This window comes from Pseudophryne corroboree, chromosome 3 (assembly GCF_028390025.1).
Source record: "Pseudophryne corroboree isolate aPseCor3 chromosome 3, aPseCor3.hap2, whole genome shotgun sequence".
NCBI classification, from domain to species: domain Eukaryota; kingdom Metazoa; phylum Chordata; class Amphibia; order Anura; family Myobatrachidae; genus Pseudophryne; species Pseudophryne corroboree.
Window position 1 is genome coordinate 156181491 of NC_086446.1, and position 9483 is coordinate 156190973.

At 46.1% G+C, this 9483-nt stretch overlaps 1 pseudogene; it reads left to right on the forward strand.

Annotated features, from left to right (window-relative positions):
- Nucleotides 1-1488: 1488 nt before the first annotated feature.
- LOC134895936 (5S ribosomal RNA) lies at nucleotides 1489-1607 on the forward strand (annotated as a pseudogene).
- Nucleotides 1608-9483: the final 7876 nt, after the last annotated feature.

Genomic DNA, 9483 nt, shown 5'->3' on the forward strand with positions numbered 1-9483 from the left:
AGTATCATCATGACTATCAAGCTTGCAATTTTTTTATTTTTTTATTTTCTCCTCACCCTTAACCAGCTACTTATAGTCATATATTAAAAATGCATACTTTAATTATTTACTTTAATTCTTAATTCAGCATAAATGTCATCCTTTTATTCACTTCATGGTTACTTAGCAACCAGTTAAACATAAACACCACCATGTGATCATTTTTTAACCCAAATTTTGGTTGCACACAGCTTTTCCTGTTTTTTTCAAAACAGGAAGTGACGCAGCCAAGCTTTTCCTGTATGATGGTGCTCTGACGCCACTTCCGGTCACGGAGCTTTCACTCCGATTGCGGCCTCATCGTTCGGGTTACCAAGTATGTACCCCTCCACTCCTCTTTAGGCTCACTTAGTTATACCCAGCCCTATGTGATCCTCTACTCAGCCGCACATAAACTCAGATGTGATGGCTTTCCGCGCCACTTCCGGCCTTCATAACCGGAAGTGACGCGTCAATGTCCAGTGACGCGCCCCTGAGAAGTCCGGTGATCAAAGAACTTCCGGTCACGGAGCTAATGCTCCGATCTTGGCCCCAGCATCCAACTTTCATTTTTCAATTTTCTTTATTCATTTATCTAATCTCACTTAATATTTTATGCCCTATCTAACCACAGATAGGCCTCTGATATAACACGAATAGACATAACTTCCAGGTTTTGAAACCGGAAGTGATGCGCAGGATGTCTCATTAACATCACATAATTCACTCCCTCCTTCCTGTGATTGGCCCCTACATTGAGACCACCCCCATTTTTGCCTTAAATACGCAGTAGTCTTCCACTACTACCTCACACAGTGAACAAGCCACCTTCAGGTGAAACGGCCGTCTGTGTTAAGTGGTGCTGAACAGTGCACGGTTCAGCACACTCACCTCCTGGTATCGTATATTTGACAACATTTTGGTCATCTAATTATTTAATATTTACTAAATCTGCTATCTATTATTTACAGTATTAAGACATCATTCGCTCTTTGATGTTTTCTATCTTTCATTCTTATACTTCATTTAGTGAAATATAATTTATATTTATTACGTTTGTTTATGGGATATCTCTAACAGCTGGTTTCGGTTCTCCTTTGCTGTACCCTAGGGGCATCGCTGATAGCGGAAATAATTTTTTGCCCACTACTATTAGGATTAAGAATATGCAATATCTGAATTCGGATGCTGCACTATCATAAGAAACCTTAAGATATCTGTGTAATTTCACACTAATATTCAATAGGCCCAGGTAACCCGCCTCTCTCATCCACTGTCCGCTATATAAATTTTATATGACAGTGGACAGCAGAAGACGGGCCCTGAACCTATACGTTTCCTATATCTTGCTTTTTCAGTACTCTCTCATACTGACGCCAGTCATATAACTGTGCGCAATAATGGACAGCAGAAGTACTCTTTCTGGTATGTGCCAATAACCATACACCCTCTCATTCACAATCTATGTGATATTACTGCCATATCTCACTGGCTACACCCAATCTCGCCTGATCTTGGAAGCTAAGCAGTGAATAGCCTGATCAGTACCTAGATGGGAGACTTCTAGGGAATATTAGGTGCAGTAATAAATACCTCTGTATTCATGTGAAAAGCAGAGGTGTTGGAGCAACCTTTGACTGTTACCGATTTCATATCTATATTCATTTCTTCTTATTTCATCATTCTTTCTGATCATCTACTCATCTAGAGCTTTTCGCATACTGCACTTGTTGATCAGAAATTTAGAAATAGCAGATTAACCTTTACCAGAACACACCATTACAATAGGCATTGGTTGATGAACTAAAATCTTAGTCAAAATTTATGATATCAAATGCCTATGTACCACATGTCAAAGAATTTATTATTTTGTTATGCTGAAATTAAATTCGTAATATTTTCATCTCAGGTGTCACTGTCACCTTAAATAGTCATATTACTTTCTCTAACGTCCTAAGTGGATGCTGGGGACTCCGTCAGGACCATGGGGGATATCGGCTCCGCAGGAGACAGGGCACAAAAAGTAAGCTTTTAGGATCACATGGTGTGTACTGGCTCCTCCCCCCATGACCCTCCTCCAAGCCTCAGTTAGGTTTTTGTGCCCGTCCGAGCAGGGTGCAATCTAGGTGGCTCTCCTAAAGAGCTGCTTAGAAAAAGTTTTTTAGGTTTTTTATTTTCAGTGAGTCCTGCTGGCAACAGGCTCACTGCATCGAGGGACTTAGGGGAGAGAATTTCAACTCACCTGCGTGCAGGATGGATTGGATTCTTAGGCTACTGGACACCATTAGCTCCAGAGGGAGTCGGAACACAGGTCTCACCCTGGGGTTCGTCCCGGAGCCGCGCCGCCGACCCCCCTTACAGATGCTGAAGATTGAAGGTCCGGAAACAGGCGGCAGAAGGCTCTTCAGTCTTCATGAAGGTAGCGCACAGCACTGCAGCTGTGCGCCATTGTTGTCACACACTTCACACCAGACGGTCACGGAGGGTGCAGGGCGCTGCTGGGGGCGCCCTGGGCAGCAATATATAATACCTTTTATGGCAAAAGAATACATCACATATAGCCATTAAGGCTATATGTATGTATTTAACCCATGCCAAATGTCTAAAACTCCGGGAGAAAAGCCCGCCGGAATAGGGGGCGGGGCTTATTCTCCTCAGCACACAGCGCCATTTTCCTGCTCAGCTCCGCTGTGAGGAAGGCTCCCAGGACTCTCCCCTGCACTGCACTACAGAAACAGGGTAAAACAGAGAGGGGGGGCATATTTTGGCGATATTTTTATATATTTAAGCGGCTATAAGGAACAACACTTATATAGGGTTGTTCCCATATATATTATAGCGCTTGGGTGTGTGCTGGCAAACTCTCCCTCTGTCTCCCCAAAGGGCTAGTGGGGTCCTGTCTTCGATAAGAGCATTCCCTGTGTGTCTGCTGTGTGTCGGTACGTGTGTGTCGACATGTATGAGGACGATGTTGGCGTGGAGGCAGAGCAATTGCCGATAATGGTGATGTCACCCCCCAGGGAGTCGACACCGGAATGGATGGCTTTGTTTATGGAATTACGTGATAATGTCAGCATTACAAAAATCAGTTGACGACATGAGACGGCCGGCAAACCAGTTAGTACCTGCCCAGGCGTCTCAGACACCGTCAGGGGCTGTAAAGCGCCCTTTACCTCAGTCGGTCGACACAGACCCAGACACAGACACTGAATCTAGTGTCGACGGTGATGAAACAAACGTATTTTCAAGTAGGGCCACACGTTATATCATATGATCACGGCAATGAAGGAGGCTTTGCATATCTCTGATACTACAAGTACCACAAAAAGGGGTATTATGTGGGGGGTGAAAAAACTACCTGTAGTTTTTCCTGAATCAGAGGAATTAAATGATGTATGTGATGAAGCGTGGGTTAACCCAGATAGAAAAATGCTAATTTCAAAAAAGTTATTAGCATTATACCCTTTCCCGCCAGAGGTTAGGGCGCGCTGGGAAACACCCCCTAGGGTGGATAAGGCGCTCACACGCTTATCGAAACAAGTGGCGTTACCGTCTCCTGATACGGCCGCCCTCAAGGATCCAGCTGATAGGAGGCTGGAAACTACCCTGAAAAGTATATACACTCATACTGGTGTTATACTGCGACCAGCCATCGCCTCAGCCTGGATGTGCAGTGCTGGGGTCGTCTGGTTGGATTCCCTGACTGAAAATATTGATACCCTGGATAGGGACAGTATTTTATTGACTATAGAGCAATTAAAGGATGCTTTCCTTTATATGCGAGATGCGCAGAGAGATATTTGCACTCTGGCATCGAGAGTAAATGCGATGTCCATATCTGCCAGAAGGAGTTTATGGACGCGACAGTGGTCAGGTGATGCGGATTCCAAACGACATATGGAAGTATTGCCGTATAAAGGGGAGGAATTATTTGGCGTCGGTCTATCGGATCTGGTGGCTACGGCAACTGCCGGAAAATCCACTTTTTTACCTCAGACCCCCTCCCAACAGAAAAAGACACCGTCTTTTCAGCCGCAGTCCTTTCGTTCCTATAAGAACAAGCGGACAAAAGGACAGTCATATCTGCCTCGGGGCAGAGGAAGGGGTAAGAGAGGGCAGCAAGCAGCCCCTGCCCAGGAACAGAAGCCCTCCCAGGGTTCTGCAAAGCCCTCAGCATGACGCTGAGGCCTTACAAGCGGACTCAGGAACGGTGGGGGGTCGACTCAAGAATTTCAGCGCACAGTGGGCTTGCTCACAGGTGGACCCCTGGATTCTACAGGTAGTATCTCAGGGTTACAGGTTGGAATTCGAGAAGTCTCCCCCTCGCCGGTTCCTAAAGTCTGCTTTGCCAACGTCTCCCTCGGACAGGGCGACGGTATTGGAAGCCATTCACAAGCTGTTTGCTCAGCAGGTGATAGTCAAGGTACCCCTCCTACAACAGGGAAAGGGGTATTACTCCACGCTATTTGTGGTACCGAAGCCGGACGGCTCGGTAAGACCTATTCTAAATCTCAAATCTTTGAACCTGTACATACAAAAATTCAAGTTCAAGATGGAGTCACTCAGAGCAGTGATAGCGAATCTGGAAGAAGGGGACTTTATGGTGTCCCTGGACATAAAGGACGCTTACCTGCATGTCCCAATTTGCCCTTCACATCAAGGGTACCTCAGGTTCGTGGTGCAAAACTGTCATTATCAGTTTCAGACGCTGCCGTTTGGATTGTCCACGGCACCTCGGGTCTTTACCAAGGTAATGGCCGAAATGATGATCCTTCTACGAAGAAGAGGCGTATTAATTATCCCTTACTTGGACGATCTCCTGATAAGGGCAAGATCCAGAGAACAGCTGGAAGACGGAGTAGCACTAACCCAACTAGTGCTGCAACAACACGGGTGGATTCTGAATTTTCCAAAATCTCAGTTGACCCTGACGACACGTCTGCTGTTCCTGGGAATGATTCTGGACACGGTTCAGAAAAAGGTGTTTCTTCCGGAGGAGAAAGCCAGGGAGTTATCCGAACTTGTCAGGAACCTCCTAAAACCAGGGACAGTGTCTGTGCATCAATGCACAAGAGTCCTGGGAAAGATGGTGGCTTCTTACGAAGCGATTCCATTCGGCAGATTCCACGCACGAACTTTTCAGTGGGATCTGCTGGACAAATGGTCCGGATCGCATCTGCAGATGCATCAGCGGATAACCTTATCGCCACGGACAAGGGTGTCTCTTCTGTGGTGGTTGCAGAGTGCTCATCTGTTAGAGGGCCGCAGATTCGGCATACAGGACTGGGTCCTGGTGACCACGGATGCCAGTCTGAGAGGCTGGGTAGCGGTCACACAAGGAAGAAACTTCCAGGGAGTATGGTCAAGCCTGGAGATGTCTCTTCACATAAATATACTGGAGCTAAGAGCGATTTACAATGCTCTAAGTCTGGCAAAACCCCTGCTTCAGGGTCAGCCGGTGTTGATCCAGTCGGACAACATCACGGCAGTCGCCCACGTAAACAGACAGGGCGGCACAAGAAGCAGGACAGCAATGGCAGAAGCTGCAAGGATTCTTCGCTGGGCGGAAGATCATGTGATAGCACTGTCAGCAGTATTCATTCCGGGAGTGGACAACTGGGAAGCAGACTTCCTCAGCAGACACGATCTACACCCGGGAGAGTGGGGACTTCATCCAGAAGTCTTCCACATGATTGTGAACCGTTGGGAAAAACCAATGGTGGATATGATGGCGTCCCGCCTCAACAAAAAACTGGACAGGTATTGCGCCAGGTCAAGAGATCCTCAGGCAATAGCTGTGGACGCTCTGGTAACACCGTGGGTGTTCCAGTCAGTGTATGTGTTCCCTCCTCTGCCTCTCATACCAAAAGTACTGAGAATTATACGGCAAAAGGGAGTAAGAACGATACTAGTGGCTCCGGATTGGCCAAGAAGAACTTGGTACCCGGAACTTCAAGAGATGCTCACGGAGGATCCGTGGCCTCTACCTCTAAGACGGGACCTGCTTCAGCAGGGACCGTGTCTATTCCAAGACTTACCGCGGCTGCGTTTGACGGCATGGCGGTTGAATGCCGAATTCTAAAGGAAAAAGGCATTCCGGAAGAGGTCATTCCTACACTGGTAAAGGCCAGGAAGGAGGTGACTGCACAACATTATCACCGCATTTGGAGGAAATATGTTGCGTGGTGTGAGGCCAGGAAGGCCCCCACGGAGGAATTTCAACTGGGTCGATTCCTACATTTCCTGCAAACAGGATTGTCTATGGGCCTCAAATTGGGGTCCATTAAGGTTCAAATTTCGGCCCTGTCGATTTTCTTCCAGAAAGAATTGGCTTCAGTTCCTGAAGTCCAGACTTTTGTAAAAGGAGTACTACATATACGGTTGTGCCCCCAGTGGCACCGTGGGATCTTAATGTAGTCTTGGATTTTCTAAAATCCCATTGGTTTGAGCCGCTCAAATCGGTGGAGATGAAGTATCTTACATGGAAAGTAACCATGCTACTGGCCCTGGCTTCAGCCAGGAGAGTATCAGAATTGGCGGCTTTATCATATAAGAGCCCATATCTGATTTTCCATACGGACAGGGCAGAACTGCGGACGCATCCTCATTTTCTGCCTAAGGTGGTGTCAGCGTTTCACCTGAACCAGCCTATTGTGGTGCCTGCGGCTACTAACGAGTTGGAGGATTCCAAGTTGTTGGACGTGGTCCGGGCATTGAAAATATATATTTCAAGAACGTCTGGAGTCAGAAAGTCTGACTCACTGCTTATATTGTATGCACCCAACAAGATGGGTGCTCCTGCTTCTAAGCAGACGATTGCTCGTTGGATTTGTAGCACAATTCAACTTGCACATTCTGTGGCAGGCTTGCCACAACCTAAATCTGTCAAGGCCCATTCCACAAGGAAAGTGGGCTCATCCTGGGCGGCTGCCCGGGGAGTCTCGGCATTACAACTCTGCCGAGCTGCTACTTGGTCAGGGGCAAACACGTTTGCAAAATTCTACAAATTTGATACCCTGGCTGAGGAGGACCTTGAGTTCTCTCATTCGGTGCTGCAGAGTCATCCGCACTCTCCCGCCCGTTTGGGAGCTTTGGTATAATCCCCATGGTCCTGACGGAGTCCCCAGCATCCACTTAGGACGTTAGAGAAAATAAGAATTTACTTACCGATAATTCTATTTCTCGTAGTCCGTAGTGGATGCTGGGCGCCCATCCCAAGTGCGGATTGTCTGCAATACTTGTACATAGTTATTGTTACAAAAAAATCGGGTTGTTATTTGTTGTGAGCCGTCTGTTCAGAGGCTCCTACGTTTGTCATACTGTTAACTGGGTTCAGATCACAAGTTATACGGTGTGATTGGTGTGGCTGGTATGAGTCTTACCCGGGGTTCAATATCCTTCCTTATTGTGTACGCTCGTCCGGGCACAGTACCTAACTGAGGCTTGGAGGAGGGTCATGGGGGGAGGAGCCAGTACACACCATGTGATCCTAAAAGCTTACTTTTTGTGCCCTGTCTCCTGCGGAGCCGATATCCCCCATGGTCCTGACGGAGTCCCCAGCATCCACTACGGACTACGAGAAATAGAATTATCGGTAAGTAAATTCTTATTTTTTACTCCTAATTATTTTTCCAGTGAGAATAATTTCTCTGAACAAAGAATATAAGTGGAGAGAGGCTATAATAATTCTATGACCTTCTCCTAAAGTATTATGTATTATATATTATATATTACATATGTGTGTTTAATTGTATACCATAATTTTATCATACTTTAATTAAAAGTTAAGTTTTAGTTTTCAAGCGTGCCCCAACACAGGGTCTCTCTTTTCTTTTGTAACTTTGACAACTCCCAGGATACACAAGAGAAATTCCCCTACATTCACGATAACATTTTGAGCCCATTCTCCTAAACCTGAGAACCAATTGCGTGAGTTCAACCATGAAACCCAGCCGGTCAGTTCATTATTCACAGCAGTAAGAGTAAGGTTGTGTCTCCTTCGGAACTCCCACTTCAATTGCAAGATATCGTCCATCTTTTGATCTATGACCTCGGTTAAGTCATCAGTGCTGTTTGTGATATACGTACAGCACTTCACACCATACTGAGTTGCTAGGGTGACACAATACCCGCCTGTCACCGCTGTAATGTAATTGAGAACCATCCTGTGCTGGATCAGTACCGTTTTGTAAGCTTGCAATTCTCTCCCAGTATACCTAAAGGTGTCATCATACATCTCGGTGATATTGTCTATCAGGTTCGCTAGCGCATTAATATACCTAAAATGTATAACTCCTCTGGCGGTACGGGTGATATCTAGCGCGAGTAGGAATTGAATCCCGGTGGATTCGTGGATCAAATCAGAGGCTGCGTGCTCTGTCCTATCTATAAGGTGTCTCTTAACAATGTGTTTGTAGGGAGTGTGAGTGTAAGGAGCTTGAGCATTGCGGTGAACGTCTTTCATCTTATTATGGGTAATGGTCATTACTTCTGGCAACACTCTTCCAATGTAACACAATCCCTCTGAGTTTGGGGCAAGCCACTTATACGCCTTCCTCCCACATATGAAATATGCATCATCGGGGAGGACATATGGGACAGAATATGACATCACCATATTACAAACCTTCCAGGTGAAAAATCCTATCCCTAACTCTCTCATCTGTTCAGTACACGTATCAGGCTGTATGATATGCGCACAGTATCCTGGTGATAATTCTCCAACCCGCATGGTCCTACTTCCTAGAGTATACCTATACTGAAAATATCTCCCACCGTTGGCTATTTGGCGTATAAGCTCTGAGTCTATGGGCATTCTATCGGCTCTGTGTGAAAATGCCATGGTTTGGTTGTTCCATGTCACTTCCCAATTTCCCGGCTTTCGGGGATTGGAAATGTGAAAACATATTAAGGACCTATCCACATGATATAGGTGGAGCTTCAAACTAGGAGGCCTAGAAATATTAAATTTCTTGTCCACTGGTCTCCCACCCCTTAATTCAAGTACCTCATCTATTGTTAAAGAGTATGGCACTAGTCCTGACTTGCTCTGACCTTGAGGTACTTGTGAGCACACCCAGCATTCTGTTTGGTTTAAAACCTTACCCACTAATGAGTGATAGTCACTCAATGGATGACGGTCCATGTTGATATTAAGGCTGGACTGACATCTCTGGATGCACCCGTCCTCAACTATGTTTTCACAGTTCCTACAGATACAATTCTCTTCAGCTAACAATCCTTCACAATGTCTCCTAGTGTCATGACTACCAGATCGTTTTCTGATACTCGCCTTTGCTCGGTGATTGTGTTGCTCTTTCTACGAATCCATCCTTGTCATCAGAACCCATTCCAGATCCCTTCTTGACCTCTCTGGTACTCTCACCGAAATAGACTGCTCTGGTCAACAACAGGGTCAACAGGAAAACCCGGAATGCAGTCTCTTGGGGCAAGTGCATCTTGCAG